Below are 15,414 nucleotides of genomic sequence, written 5' to 3' on the forward strand. Positions count from 1 at the left end.
TTAACTATCTAGAATTTATATAGTACTTTAAGGTTCCCAAATTACTTTATGAATATTATTTCATTTCATCCTCACAACAACCCTGAGATGCCATTACTATTTTACAGATGAGGAAATTGAGGCATACAGAGTCAGTGAAATATTTGCTCAAGGTCACCAGCTGGTGAGTGTCTGAGACCAGATTTGAACTTGGGTCTTCCTCACTATAGGTCCAGCCCTCTAACCACTGAATCTGGTGTGATTGAATCACACTATACAGAAAGTCACCTACTTGGTCTTCTGATCAGCCTGACCTCCCTTGTTGTAGAAAAACCTCTTTTGTGTAGATGTGGCTGAAAAGAGTGTGACCAATAAATAGCCTTTCCTCACACTGTGCACACAGAATGCCCGTCTTCTGGTTTGTGGTTAGAGCTGCTATTTGCAGAGCCAGACACTGTTTATGAATCTGCCTCTCAGGCTGTCTGTGATAGATCTCCCAGTTCAGTCATTTCAGTCAATGAACCATCCAGTTCCCCTAAACAATGAGTCTGGTTGGTCCTGGCCCCCGAAGTAATCAGCAACTACACAGAATTATCCCAACAGAGAGGTTATTTTGGCATCATGTAAACATGACCTTTGCCTCATATTGTCTCTTCTCCAGTTGTAAGCCACTGCTTGGACTTGAGAAAGAATAAATAGTAATAATTAAAGTTGCTGTAAGCTTTCCATGAATACAAATAACAGAATAATGTCAGATTCAGCTCAAATATTGGTTGGCCTGCCCAGCTCAAATGCCTTGTTTTCCTTTGCTATCAGATTGATCTCTGCTTGTTTTTAATGATGAGCTTTCCTTTGATGAAGTAAGATCATCTCAAAAATAGACATGAAATGTATAACCTATATCAAATTGCTTGCCTTCTTAATGAGGCAGGGAAGGCAGGGAGGGAGGGAGAGAATTTGGAACTCAAAATTTGAAAAAAAAAAAAGAATGTTGAAACTGTTTTTACATGTAATTGGAGAAAAATAAAATATTGAATTTTAATTAATTAATTAATTGAATTTTTAAAAAAATAGAAATGAAAGCTGCTACAAGCCCCCAGCCAAAATGCTCTGATGAACCCAGCTCTGGAAATCCTTCTCATCCAGATATTACTTTTGTCACACCAAAGTCTCTCCTGCTGTAATTTGGGCTCCAGGTTTCTGAGGGGAAGAATACTACCCCTCCAGGGCAAGAAAATGGGATTTTTGCCCAGTGTGAGTAGCAACACCAGATTCTCCAACTTCATCAATCAGAACTGCAACTGAAACAAAGCAACTGGGGCTTTTTCTCGGGACACTGAAATCTAGAAGATGTCAGCAGAAGATTTCATCATCAAAAGAAATAAACTTAGCAAGAACAATTTCAATAGGAAATTGGCACATTTCTATATGGTGGTCACAGCCTACCTGATCACCTTCTCAGACTGTTGGAGAAGGGGAGGGATCTGTGTGACAGGTCTGTGCTGATGGGCCACCAGTGGAATTCTGATGGCTTATTTTGGGGAGAATGATAAGCAATTTGTCACTGGAGAACAATTTATTCCAAAATGGTGGCAGCCTCCTCAACTGTGATCTAGCATTGTATTGGGATCTCTGTGTCCCTACTACAACATGGTACCCTGGCTTCTCAGCTCCCATAGGGTCTTTTGCCATGGGCACTGAAACTGCTACTCACCATTTGTCCAATCAATGAATCAACCACAAGTCTTTATCAAACACCTGCAACATGCCTAGAACTGTGCTACAGGTTGAGGTTACAAACAACAAAATTGAAGCATTGTCTGCCCTCCAGGAGCTTGTATTTTATCTATTGATTGTCAATATTTCATTCCCCTATACACTCTCCTCTCCCCAGGATAACTAGAAATTTGGTTAGAAAGCAAAAGCTAGAAATAGAAGAGTGTGGTTCCTGCTCAAACAATTAGCCCTTGATTCTAAGGGTCATGGGGGAGGTGGCAGGCAGAAGGGAGGACTGAACATAAGGACTCATTCTTTGCTGGAATATCTGTTTATTTTACAATGAGTAAGGGAGGTCCTTTATGATACTTGGAAGCTGGGTGGTGCCATGGATAGAATGCTGGGCCTGAAGTCAGGAAGACTCATCTTCCTGATTCAAATCTGGACTCAGACACTTACTGTGTGACCCTGGGCAAGTCATTTAACCCTGTTTGCCTCAGTTTCCTCATCTATAAAATGAGCCAGAGAAGGAAATGGCAAACCACTCCAGTAGCATTGCCAAGAAAACTCCAAAAGGGGTCACAAAGAGTCAGACGTGATTGAAAAATTACTGAACAAAATTTGTGATACTTGCACTTGGGATCCTTTATCTTAACCTAGTCTAGTGGTTGGGAACCTTTTCTTTCATGTTTTAATGAATAGGGGAAGTGTTAAAAGAAATAGTAAAAGGCTTTCTCTCCTAAAACTAAATTTATATAAAGTTAGATTTTACATAAAATCATCCTTTCATCCCACAGCCAGTAAAAAAAAAAAAATTCTTCTGTTCTGGCCTGAGTCCTTTACTGCTGCTACAGTTTGGATATGGAGACAAGAGAAGGGTATGTTTGAGCTGGCCTGTGGTTCTTCATGACAGATTGGTCATCATTCCCCTCAAAAGAAATGGTCAGAATGTCACTGGCAACTCTACAGCTCAGCAGCCATCATACAAAGCCTGACTTACAACAAACTACAGTCATTTGGCAACTTGGCTCAGGGAGATTGAGGGGTGGGATTCAGGAAAGGTGTAGGTTCTACTTCAGGAATGTGAATATAAACTTTTCTTTTCCCTCAGGCCAGCCAATATTAAAAATGGTGGAGGGCACAGCTGGCTGGCTCCAAAGCCATTCTGGTGAATCCTTGGGGGACCTTGTCCTTCTTAGGGCTTGGATTCAGGCAGTGCTGGCTGAAGGTATTTGAGTTAGCCATCCTGGTTAACAGGAATTTCACAGGATAGGATGGGCCTGGTCTCACGACTCAACAGAAGGCCTGTGGAGATGCTGTCATGGAAACCATTTCTGATTAAATATAAATGGCTATGAATAGACATAGTGATTGACAAAGAGAAAAATAAATGCCACTGCAAACATCATTTGGCTGGCATGAACATGCCTTTGGCTCTCCTGGGTTAACTTTTACCTCAGCCACCATGTACTTGAATGTTATTCGATGTGTACCTCAGTGGCATGACCATGTGAAAAATACGGTGACCCCTCAAAAGCCACTGAGTCAGTTCCCATGACATAAAAGAGGGTTTCCAAGACTGGCCAAGCCACTTCTGCTCTCTGTCCCTGAACCTGACCTGAAAATGAGGGCATTGGCTCACATTGCCTCTAGGAAACCAGATTCCCTATTGCCCTCTGAGGTTGTCAGACACTGACCCTGTGAAGTCTGGCCTGGGGAATGATATAGATACGTAGAGCTCTGGCTCTAGTACTAGAAGGTTGATTTATACCTCCACTTGGTTGAACTGGCTGGCTAGAACAGAGACAGGGGAAAAAGAGGAGAGGCCATAAACATGGGACATTCCTACCTGTGCATCATCATTTTCTTCCTTTTCTTGGTGCTTTAGAGGGTCTGTGTTCCAGGGGACTTGATTAGTTACTCCTCTCTCAGTCTAGACCAGAAGGGAGGGAGAGGAATAGAGGAGGAAACTATCACTCTATCTCCCACATTCCTTTCTCAGGGATCCCTGGCCATTAAAGGGGAAATTCTCAAGTCATGAGGACTCTGGCTAACAGCTTCATTTCTACCAAGTGGATTCTTTTGGATAATCTGGTACGAGAAGATGACCTCCCCCTACTTCCAGGCCAGTTTGATCCAGTTGGAAGACATGTTGAGGATTTTGATCTGACGAAGGATGGACCTAAAAGGCTTGAAGGTTGAAATGACCTCATTATGATGGATGAAGACAGTTTGGAATGAAAGACTTAGAATATTTGAAGAGATTTGGAAAATGTTCAAGAGCTTGACTTGACCTTGGGTTGTTGTGGGGTGTCTAGGCAAACAAATAAGAACACTTTGTTGTTCCCTAAGAACAATGAGATGGGTGTCTGATCAGTATGGATCTTCCTATATCTGTACAGCTGGTCCTTGTTGGGTGTCCAGTAGGAGTGGCATCATTAGGCTGTGAGAACAGTAGAATAGAGGCCTCCTAACCTCTTTACCTACAGTTTTGCCATTAAGACTAAGCATCATTAATATATGCCACTGGCAGATCAAAACTCTAAGCAGTAGAGGATATGGCAGTGGAGAAAGGGTGAGGAGATTAAGAGCTGAGCTGGAGAGAACTGGCGGCACAGGGCAACCAGTGAAAAGACAAAGAGAAAGTAGGACTGAGCTGTGGCAGAGAAGGGAGAGATCAAGGAGGGAGATTGGCCTTGCAGGTGTTTCAGATCTGAAAAGTTGGGTTGACACTACCAAATTTTTAATGACTAAGGAAAGTTCCAAGAAAAGGTCTGTACTTTACTCAACTTCCCTTCCCAGTGCCTGACTCTTAACAGACACTAAAATATGCTTAGCTCATTCTTTACTCAAAAATTCTCAGTAATCTGAATTTTACCTGGAACACAAAAAAGACAGGGGTTAGAATGGGACAAATATAAATGCAAATCAAGGCAGAGAACCAAACTTCTACCAAAATGTTAGATAGTCTCCTAACTGGGGGCTCAGGGTGATGGTGGTGGCATTCTTCACTTTTTATTTAATATAAATTCCCTAAAGCAGTAGAGGAGAGAATCACACGGACCTAAGGGGCTATTTCCCCAAGGTTTAAAAAAGAGCCAATTATTACAAGGTTATCACTGTTGTCATTTTATTCAAGAAATCTAACAATTTAAAATTCTGAGCTTAATCATCTCCAAAAAAGCTTTTCCATACATAGCAGAATACAGAAAAAAGTCTCTATGTGAAACTGGGAATCTTCATTTCATGCCACTTGCTTTAAAAAAAATTGTGATAAATTCTACCCATTACTTTCAAATATATCCTACTTGTCTGTGCTTCCTTCTGAACTTCCTTAATTTCTCTTCTGTGCATTTGAAAGCATGTTTCAATGGACCTCTGTTTTTGGCATCACTATTTCTAACTGTTCTCTCTTGAAATCCTCCCTCTCCAATTAAAAATTGAGAGAAAATAAAACCTTGCAATAATTAAGCATTCTCAAGCAAAATAAATGTACCCATTGGCCATGTCCAAAAATGTACGTCTCTTTCTGTACCTTGTATCCATCACCTCTCTGTTAGGAAGCAAATAACATGCTTCATCACAGGTTCAATTTAATTAATATTTATTAAGCACTTTCTATATACCAAGCACTGTGCTAAGCCATAGAAATACAAATAAGAAAAAGAAAGACAATCCTTGCCCTCAAGGAGTTTCCAATCTAATGGGGAAGACACAACACCCAAAAGGAAGCTGGAAAGGGGTATGGTCTCTTCCCCCTACTCCCCCAACCCAGGGTTGGAAAGCTCTAAGAAGGAAAGCTTTGGGAGGAGTTAAGCACTATACTCTGCAGCTCTTCAATCAGAGGGTAGAAGAGGCCAAGGGAAGTGGGAAGGTGTTGAGTATCCAAGACTGAATCAGTGGAGATGAGATTTGAAGTGATCAGCTCATCCTGAGAGGGGCATCATGTTCTGTGGAGTTGAAACCAAGCAGAGCTGCAAATGGAGAATGGAGTGAACTGGAAAGTCCAGAGCCTGCCCTGGCCATTGTTTTGAATTCTTAAGTCTTCCAATTTTATTTTTCTTTACAATGCTAGTGTCCTTGTAATTGTTCTAGTTCTGCTCACTTCACACTGTCAGTTCAATACTACCCAAGATTCTTTGAAATCATCTCTTTCATAATTTCTTTTGTACACTAATATTCCATTACATTCATATACCCAATCATCAATAAGCATTACTACTTGAAGTACTTATCGTGTACTAGGCACTGTGCTAAGCACGATTTATCTAACCATTCCACCTCTCTAAGTGGCAAACCAAGGCATGTCCTTAATTCTAGTTCTACTCTTTTCTTTTTTCCCTATTTTACTCTCCCCATAAGGATCAGGAAGTTTCTTTTGCTTGTGACTGTTGTCCCCTGGTATTATCCATCCTCAATACCTCACTTTCCCTATCCTCACTTTTTTTTTCCATTTAGTTTGATGTATTTCTATACTAAACAGCAAGTGTTCAACCTTCTTTTGTTCATTTCAGAAAAGAGTGAAGTTCAACTGATGCTCACTCCCCTCCCATGTTTGTGTTTGTATGTTGTTTTCTTGGTTTCTTGGAGCCATGAGCTCAGCATGAGTTTAGGTAAGTCTTTCCATGCTTCTCTGTATTTAGAATATCATCATTTCTTAAAACACTGTAATATTCCATTGCATTCCCATACCACAACATGTTTAACCATTCCCCCATCTTGAACATCTACTTTGTACCTTCTTCTCTTCCTTCCTTTCTTCCTTCTCCAACCATTAGTGATACCCAAAGACAGCCAGACAAATTTTCTCTGGGTCTTTATTCCAAAGGGCACCCATAATTTTTTCCAATGGATCCTGCCACTGCAAGGACAACAAATGGATTTCTAAACTCAGCCAATAGGACAAATAGGCTCAGAGAATATAGGAAACAAGTTCAAATAAGCTTGAAAGATCAAACTAGATAGAGTCTCATTTAAGTTATGACACTCTGGGCTTTCTCTTTCTCTCTGTCTCTCTCTGTCTCTCTCTCACAAACACACACACACACACACACACACACACACACACACACAAATAAGAATAGAATTAATAACGTTTCTCTCCAGAGGAAGTCACGATGATCTTCTCTACCAAATACTTGCTATAACACCTCAGCACATGTCTAGAAGTTGGCAAATTAAGTAGTCAACGTAGTCAATTCAATCAATTAATCTATAATTTCTGGTACAAAATGCTATCACGGAGCCAACAAATAACCCCATGAAGGCACAGCCTAAGAATAGTATACATCATATCTGAGGTATCTAGGGCTTAGAAAAATAGCACTGACTACAGACAACAAGTTCAAGTGAATTAGACATAGGTTGAAACTGAAAGATCTGAATTTCGGACTAAGAGACAAGTGAAGGAGCAGGTAGAGAGGTTTAAGGCCACTACATTTTATTGTTGTTTTGATTGTTTTTTTTAATTTTAAAAATTATGAATCTTTTCTTTTTTACATCATCTTTATTTCCAAATATATTCCTCCTCACCCCTCACCCTACCTACTGATTCATCCTTTGTAAGGAAAGAATGAAAAAGAAAGAAGTAGCTCAGGAAAACTAATCAACACATCAACCAACTCTAACAATGGATGCAAAGCTTCACACCCATAGTCTCTGGAGCTGCTAAGAATGGAAGGGGGCTCTTTTTGTCTCTTCTTCAGAGATAAGTTTGATCATAAGAACAATAAAGTGTTGAATTGTTGATGGTTTTTGTTCTTTCCATTTATGTTGTTGTAGTAATTTATTTGTACTGTTTTCATGGTTCTGCTTATTTCACTTTGTATCAGTTCATGTGAGTCATCTTATGCTTTTTTTTTTATTCCTTCATATTCAATGTTTCTAATGGCATAGCAATATTTCATTACATTCAGGCCCCACATTTTTTTAGCCATTCTCAGTTAATGAGCACCTATTTTGTTTCCAGATCTGTTACCACAAACAATGCTTCCATGAATATTCTGTTGTATTGGGGACCTTTCTTTCTCCTTTGCAATATATGTCTAAAAGTGTGATCTCTGAGTTCAAGGATGTGGATTTTTTTTAGCATAATTCCAAATGGTTAGACCTAATCACAACTCTGTCAACTCTTATTAGTGTGTCTTTCCATGGAAGATCCAGGAATTAAAGATCTGGACAGAAGTTGTCAAAGTAAGCTTTAGGAATCATCCCATTGATACATTTTATTGTACTCATTTTTAAAAAAGAGTTTATTTTCATATTGGATCTTCAAATATTCTTAGATTACATATCCAAGCCAGAAAGGAATATATAACATTTGTCCCTATAGTTTTTTTTTCCTTTTAAATATGTTTTATTGATTCCTATGGTCCTTAATTCATAGGCATTTCCATTTCCTCCTAACTGAACAAAGAAAAATAAATAAAAACATACAGTGACAATATCTGACCATGTTGTACTCAATATTCTGTTTTGATAGTCTGCCAGTCCTATGGCACAAGGTAGGAAGTATGTTTTATGATTTCTCCTCCAGTACCTTCATTGTTTTTTCCATGATTTAGAATTCAACTTCCTTTTAATCATCTTTTCATTTATATTGTTATAATTATTGTGAACTCTCTTCGTTCTGCTTATTTCATTCTATATCAAGTCATGCAAATCTTTCCACATTTCTCTAAATTCATAATGTTCACACAACATTATTCCACAATATTCATATATAACATTTTAGCCATTTCTCAATTGTAGGGCAACTACTTTGTTTTTTATTCTTTGCTACCATTAAAGAACATTATTTAAATATTTTGATATTGTTTTGGACATTTTTCTGCTTTTAAGTACTTTTGGGTATGTGCCAATAATAGTATCACTGAATCAAAGGACATGAACACTTTGGTCATTTTTCTTGAATAATTGGTAGACTACTTTACAGCTCTCTCAAAGGTTTATCAGTGTGCCTATTCTCCCACAGCTATTCCAACATGTGCTACTCCCATTTGGAATTATGCAAATAAAGTGACTAAAATGTCCATATCTTTTGACTCAGAGATGCCACTTGTAGGCATATAGATCAAGGATGTCACTGACAAAAAGAAAGTTTCCAATTATAGTAAAGTGTTTATAACAGCTCTTTTTGTGGTGGCAAAGAATTGTGGTATGGGAATGCAATGGAATATTATGGTGCTTTAAGAAATGACAATATGCTAAATACAGAGAAGCATGGGAAGACTTAACTCATGCAGAGTTCATGGCTCCAAGAAACCAAGAAAACAACACACAAGACCACAACAAAGTGAAAGTAAAGAACAACCATCACAAAACAATAAACATGCATGTTGAAAAATTACAAAGAACAAATTGGTCCTAAAGAAGAGATATATATATATATATAAAAAGATACCTCCCTCCACTCCTTTGTAAAGGTCAGGGTGGGGGTCCACAGGTGTGGAACATTGCATGTAATGTCAGCTAGTTTTTTGTTGTTGTTGTTGTCGCTATTGTTGTTGTTTTGATGTGCTGATTGGTTTTGCTGAATATTTTTTCGTTTTGTTTAAAAAAAAAAGTCCTTGTTATAAAGGTTGGCTTTCTGGAAGAAGGAGGTACAGGGGTACAGAGAGAAATCTAGGCAATGTTAAAAACAAAATAAATCAATAAAAATCTATTTTATAAACACTGCTTCCATTTTTCGTCACCTTTGTCAATTTGCCTGAGGTGAAGCGAAGCCTCAGTTTGTTAATACCTTGTATTTTTATTGCCCTTTCCCCCTTGTGGTTAACTTTTTTGTTTAGGCATAATAAGCAGTTTCTGTATGGTACTGAGTTTTGACACAGAAACATTAAGTGGCATTAAAAGGAACAAAAGAAGAAAAGAAAGGAAAAGAAAAGAAAGAAGAGGGCCTCCAGTTTTAACCCTCATTTTGACACTTACTACCAATGTGACCTTGGGTAAGTCACTTAGCCTGAGACTCAGTTTCTCCATCTTTATGTGGTACTCTTCTTTTTCTTCCCCCATTTTTTATTAATTTATTTTAAACTTAAATACCAAAACTTAAACACACAATAAGAAAAAAAGGGAACATATTATAAACTTAAATACAAAAGAAAAGAAGAAAAAAAAAAGCATTGCCATGTGCACAGCAGAATGTAAGAGGATTCAAAATATACAGCAATAAATTTCCATTTCAAGAAAACCTACATGGTAAAAATTACACATTGTGTTCTGAGCTGTCTATCTTTTCTTTGCTTCCTTGTAAGTTTTCTTTTGCTTTCTGCTGTGCACTTTTTACTTTGTTCTTTTTTCCCTCTTCTTCATGCCTTCCCCCAAGAAAGCTACAATGAAGTATGGATACACACACACACACACACACACACACACACTCACATGTATATATACACATATATATGCATACACACAAATATATACACATATGCACATATATACATGCATATGTAGCCATACCTGTATATATACACATGTGCCCACAAACATATGTACATACATACACTTACATATACTTAGACATCTATAATCATACTCATATATAGACATATACATTCATATGCATCTATATAAGACCATATTTACTATACTTCTTTGTCCTCTGTTTCTATGAGGATAGATAACATCTTCCTTCACAGGTCCAAGTCTTTCCATATATATATATATATTTTTTTGCTAGGCAATGGGGTTAAGTGACTTACCCAGGATCACACAGCTAGTAAGTGTCAAGTGTCTGAGGCCAGATTTGAACTCAGGTCTTCCTGATTCCAAGGCCAGCACTCTATCCACTACGCCACCTAGCTGCCCCCTCCATATTTTTCTAAGTCCACCAACTCATTGTTTACTATCCCATAGCAATATTCCAACATTAAATTGTCTGGTTATTTTAAATAGTCTAAAACAATATTGATTAACATGACTGAGATATAGTGTAGTTTCTCTATTTTTCTCTTTTAATTAAAACTATTTTAACTTTAACTTTGTCTGAGATCATGATTACTACCCCTGCTTTTCTTGTCCTTAATAAATTCTACTCCTCAGTGGATAGAGCTCTGGCCTTGGAGTCAGGAGGACCTGAGTTCAAATCTGGCCTCAGACACTTGACACTTACTAGCTGTGTGACCCTGGGCAAATTATGTAACCCGGATTGCCTTGCAAAAAGAAATAAACAAATAAATAAATTCTACTCCTGATCTTTATTTTATGTTTGTGTGTATCTCTTATTTCCTATCCCTCCTGACTCCTCTTCTTTACTTCTATCTGCTACCTTGCCCTCCTATTACTTGACCTAACCTCCCCAACCCTGAAATAATTCCCTTATCCTCTCCCTGATCCTTATCCCCTTAGTCTTTTATTTCTTTCTAAATTTAGAAGACTTATGCCGTTCTAGATATATATGTATTGTTACTTCTTTAACCCTGCAGTTTTTTAGTCTAGTCGCTGCTAGATCTTGTGTGATTTTAATTGTAGCTCCGCCATATTTGAATTGTTTTTTCTTGTTGCTTATAATATTTTTTCCTTGAGCTAGGGGTTTCAGAATCTAGCTAAGATATCCTTGTAGGTTTTCCTCATAGGATCTCTTTTAGGTGGTGATCATGGATTTTTTCTATTTCCACTTTCCCCTTTTGTTCTAACAATTCAGGACAATTTTCTTTATTTCTTGTATTATTGTATCAAGATTATGTTTTTAATTGTAGCTTTCAGGTAGTCTGATTATTCTTATGTTTTCTTTTCTTGATCTGTTCTCCAGATCAGTAGGTTTTCTTAGAAGATGTTTTACTTTCTCTTCTATTTTTTCATTCTTTATATTTGTTTTGTTATTTCTTGGTCTCATATAACTTTGCTGGCTTCCCCTTGCCCAATTCTAATTCTCAAGGAGTTGTTTTCTTCCTTAAGATTATGGATCTCCTTTTCTAGTTGGTTGACTTTCTTTTCATAATCTCATTTTTCTCAGATTCTTATTTTTTTCCCTCAATCTCTCTCATTTGATTTGTAAAGTCTTTTTAAGGTTCTTCTAAGAATTCTTTTTGGGCAGGTGACCATTTGAGGTTAGTCTTTGGGGTAGGAGAGGTTTTTTTTTTTTTTTTTGCTTCAATATCCTCCTCTGAAGATGAACCCTGGTCTTCTCTATTCCCATAGTAACTTTCTATGATTTGGGTTCTTTCTCCTTAGCCTGCTCATTTTTTTTTTTTTTTGTAGAAGCTTATTATTGTTATCACCTCTAGTTCTGGGGTATGGGGACTGGTGCCTCTGCTCTCAGATCTTCCTTCAGTTCTCCCCCTCTGGCCTGGAAACAAAACCAAAAATTCTGCCCTCCTGTAAGTGCCCACAACCAGCAAAGTCCCTGCTTCTGCACTCACTCTGCACTGGTTTCTTCTCACCAAGGTCCTATCTCGGCAGCACAGCTGGGCCTGGCATCCCTTATCAGCAAAGGTTCCCTCAATCTTCCCCTGCTCAGATGCCTGATTCCCTAAACTGTCTGGGAGGTGGAAATTCCTGTGGCTGGGGCTAAAGCTACCTCCCAACCCAGGAAGCCCCAGGGCTCCCTACTTGCTGTTTCAGTAGAACTAGCCTGGAGGTGTTTACGTTTCACAGGGACCAAATCTCAGATCTTCTCTGGTTGTCCCAAGAGGACTACTATTCTGCCCCAACTCTTGTTTATTTTTACTGCTCTATGTTAGCCCTGAGGCACTATTTTGTCTTATTTGTGGAGGAAATATGGAGAGTTTGGAATTTTCTGTCCTACTGTACCATCTTCCCAGAATCCTCTCCTATGTAGTATTCTTCTGACCCCTTCTGTATCCTCCTCCCCCTGCCATTCTGCAGTCTGCCTTCCCTCCCCGCTCCTCCCAGAGCAGTAGGAGATTTGGGGCTTGGAAGTTAGAGGGGGACTATGCTCAATCTCCAGGTTAGAAAGAGATGTGAAAACAATGGTGGCACTGCTCTTTGCTGGGGCTGGCCTCTGAGTCCACTCGTTCTACTCCATAATGGGTAGGCAGATAGCTAGAACTGATCAGTGGTCCCCACCAGAAACCAGAAATATAAAATTTGGGGAAGCACCAACCCTCTTAAATTCTAGATTACACAGGATCACAAATTCTTGCCCTAGGCTGAGCGGAAAACCCGTCTCCAGAGTTTCTGCCTCTTCTTTTTAATCTAGTGAGCTAAATATTCTTTAGTAACTGTGTTGTTTATAGTCCTTTGCTCAGTCACGGGGGCACTGCAACAGAGAACAAAATGAATTGTGTGTCCTAGAGTTCTCAGGACTAGATTGATCCTATATGAGAGGGCTTCCAAAATTTAGGAAAGCATTGGGCTCACAGCTGCTTTATGGATGTTTTATATGTTTGTTTTGTATTGTTATCTGATTATTACACAATGCTTATTTGCTTATTGATTCAATATGGAGCGTCCAAAAACATTTGTCTGCTCCTGGGCAAAGCTGGCACCGTAATGCTAATGTCACATGACTAGTACTCAGTGAGATACAGTAAGTTCGAAAGGAGAATGAGGGCTCAGAGCTAAGTCTACACACTCCCTGACAGTGAGTTGACAACACCCTATAGAGAAAGGCATTAGAAAAAGATGGAAGTTTACTGACTCTCTGGAACTGCAGAGAACATAGCACTCTCTCTCACTTCAGTCCCAGCAGGGTGGGCACAAACCCCCATGATGAGCATGGAATTCCCCACTGAGTAGTCATCAATTCCATTTGGTAGTTAACTATAAAATGGTGGACTAGAGTGAGTAGTCATCAATTTCATTTGGTAGTTAACTGTAAAATGGTGGACTAGATGACATCTCAGGTTCCCTTTCAGCTTTAGAGCTATGAGTTTATGATCCTAAAAGAAAGAAAGAAACCTTTAAATGGCCAAGGAGCTGAGAACCCAGAGTTATCAAAGCAAAAGAGAGAAAGCCCAAAATATCAACACCAAGAACCAAGAGCAAGTCAGTAGTCAGAAAGTCAGGAAGTCAAAGCAGAAGGTAGAAATGAGAAGAGGATAATAGTCAGGCGAGTAGGAAGGTGTCCCAAACGCAGAAGGCAGTCAGATCAAACAAGACAGGCGCCAGGTGCCAGGAAGCATGATGCAGGATTGCCTGATCTTGGGATAAGGACAGCCTCTCTTACACTAATTATTGAATACAGATTGTTTTGGGACTACATGTGCATATAAGTCATTAGAAAATAAGAGCAATACGGCTATAGGAATGCTCTGATTATGAAGAGGGCAATTGGCCGGAGTTGGAATATAAGGGTGTTTGTGTCTATTACAAACAACCTGGTGGTCAACAGAGGCAGGGAATGGGACAGGTAGACCAATAATTTCATTGGTATAGGGAACTCCTAGGTGAAGAAGCTAGCTTCTCATCCAATGCAGATCAAAACCTTTTCTGAAACGTACGGTCTTAGAGCACTGAGAAGCTAAGTAACTCGCCCAGGTTCACATAGCTACTATGTGTCAGAAATAGGACTTGACCCCAGATCTCCCTGGCTTGGAGGCCAGCTCTCTATCCACCATACTGTGGAACCTCTCTTGGCTATCAACACTGACTGCAGTATTGAGTTGCTCTTTCTGTCTTTGGCTAGACTCCTTAATGGGGACAGGCTGGGAATTAACAACCATGATCAACTCAAAGTGAACCACCCATAGAGTCAACTAGAATAATTGCCCCCGACTACACGCTTTAAGAAGAAGGAACCCAGTATACATCTCATGGCAGCTCTATGATTCTGGTATAACATGTAAACTTCCTATAGGCAAGAAAGGGCAGTCCAGTGCTTTTTTGTCAGATCATTAGGCAGAGTCTTGAGGTTTAACAATAAAGCAGAACAATTCTCCCAGGACTGAAAAATAGCTGTATTTTAGTAGTCAATCCCTGACTACTAAACTTTCTGATCCTGGTGAACGTAGCTATATGAGATAGCACAACCACGCAGCATGAAAAGTTCTCCAAAAATCCAACTCACTCATGCTTTTTCACCTGATACCAAGGGTCTCCCCACTGGGTCCTTTAACTCTGGAATACAGGCTGAGGTAATCAAATCAAGATGCCCAAATGAGTTCCAATGGCCAATTCTGATCTCTCTAGCAGTTACTGCAAATGGAGAGTGGAAAAACCCAGTTCCTTCTCATCCCATTAAAAAAATGATTCAATAAACAGTGACTGAGTTCTTCCAAATGGTCTGTACTTTGTGGTAGAAAATTTCTGTTGATAGACATCAATCAAGAGCTCAACTTAGTAAAGCTGGAAATGCAGAAGGCTTGGTAAAGGAGAAGGAATCCTGCTATGTCTTCAGATGAAATTTATTTTTTGGAGGAGATGAAAACCTTAAAAAAAGGAACAATGTAAAATATCAAAAAGGAAAAAGTAATGCAACTGTAGAAAAATATAGGTATCATATTAGACAGTCCACCATCACTCTGAGGGATAGAGCAAAAAGCTCTTCATAGCAGACTGGCATCTCCCGCAATTATTCTGCAATTATTCTGTAATGATTTTCAACAAAAAGCAGAAAAATGCTCCAAATACATTCCTCAGTGAGCCCCAGAAAAGCACTTCATCATCGCTGAACACTGAAGCAAAAAGGCTCACAGGGAACATACAACCAGCCTAATGCTCTATTGTTGGTGGTTATTACTGATGTAGCTGGGAATTTGGTAATATGTATTTATAATATGATTTGCAACTGACTGTAGAACATTGCCTTCTAGGGAG

The sequence above is a fragment of the Vombatus ursinus genome, unplaced genomic scaffold (genome assembly GCF_900497805.2).
Source record: "Vombatus ursinus unplaced genomic scaffold, bare-nosed wombat genome assembly UNPS02007344.1, whole genome shotgun sequence".
Lineage (NCBI taxonomy): Eukaryota > Metazoa > Chordata > Mammalia > Diprotodontia > Vombatidae > Vombatus > Vombatus ursinus.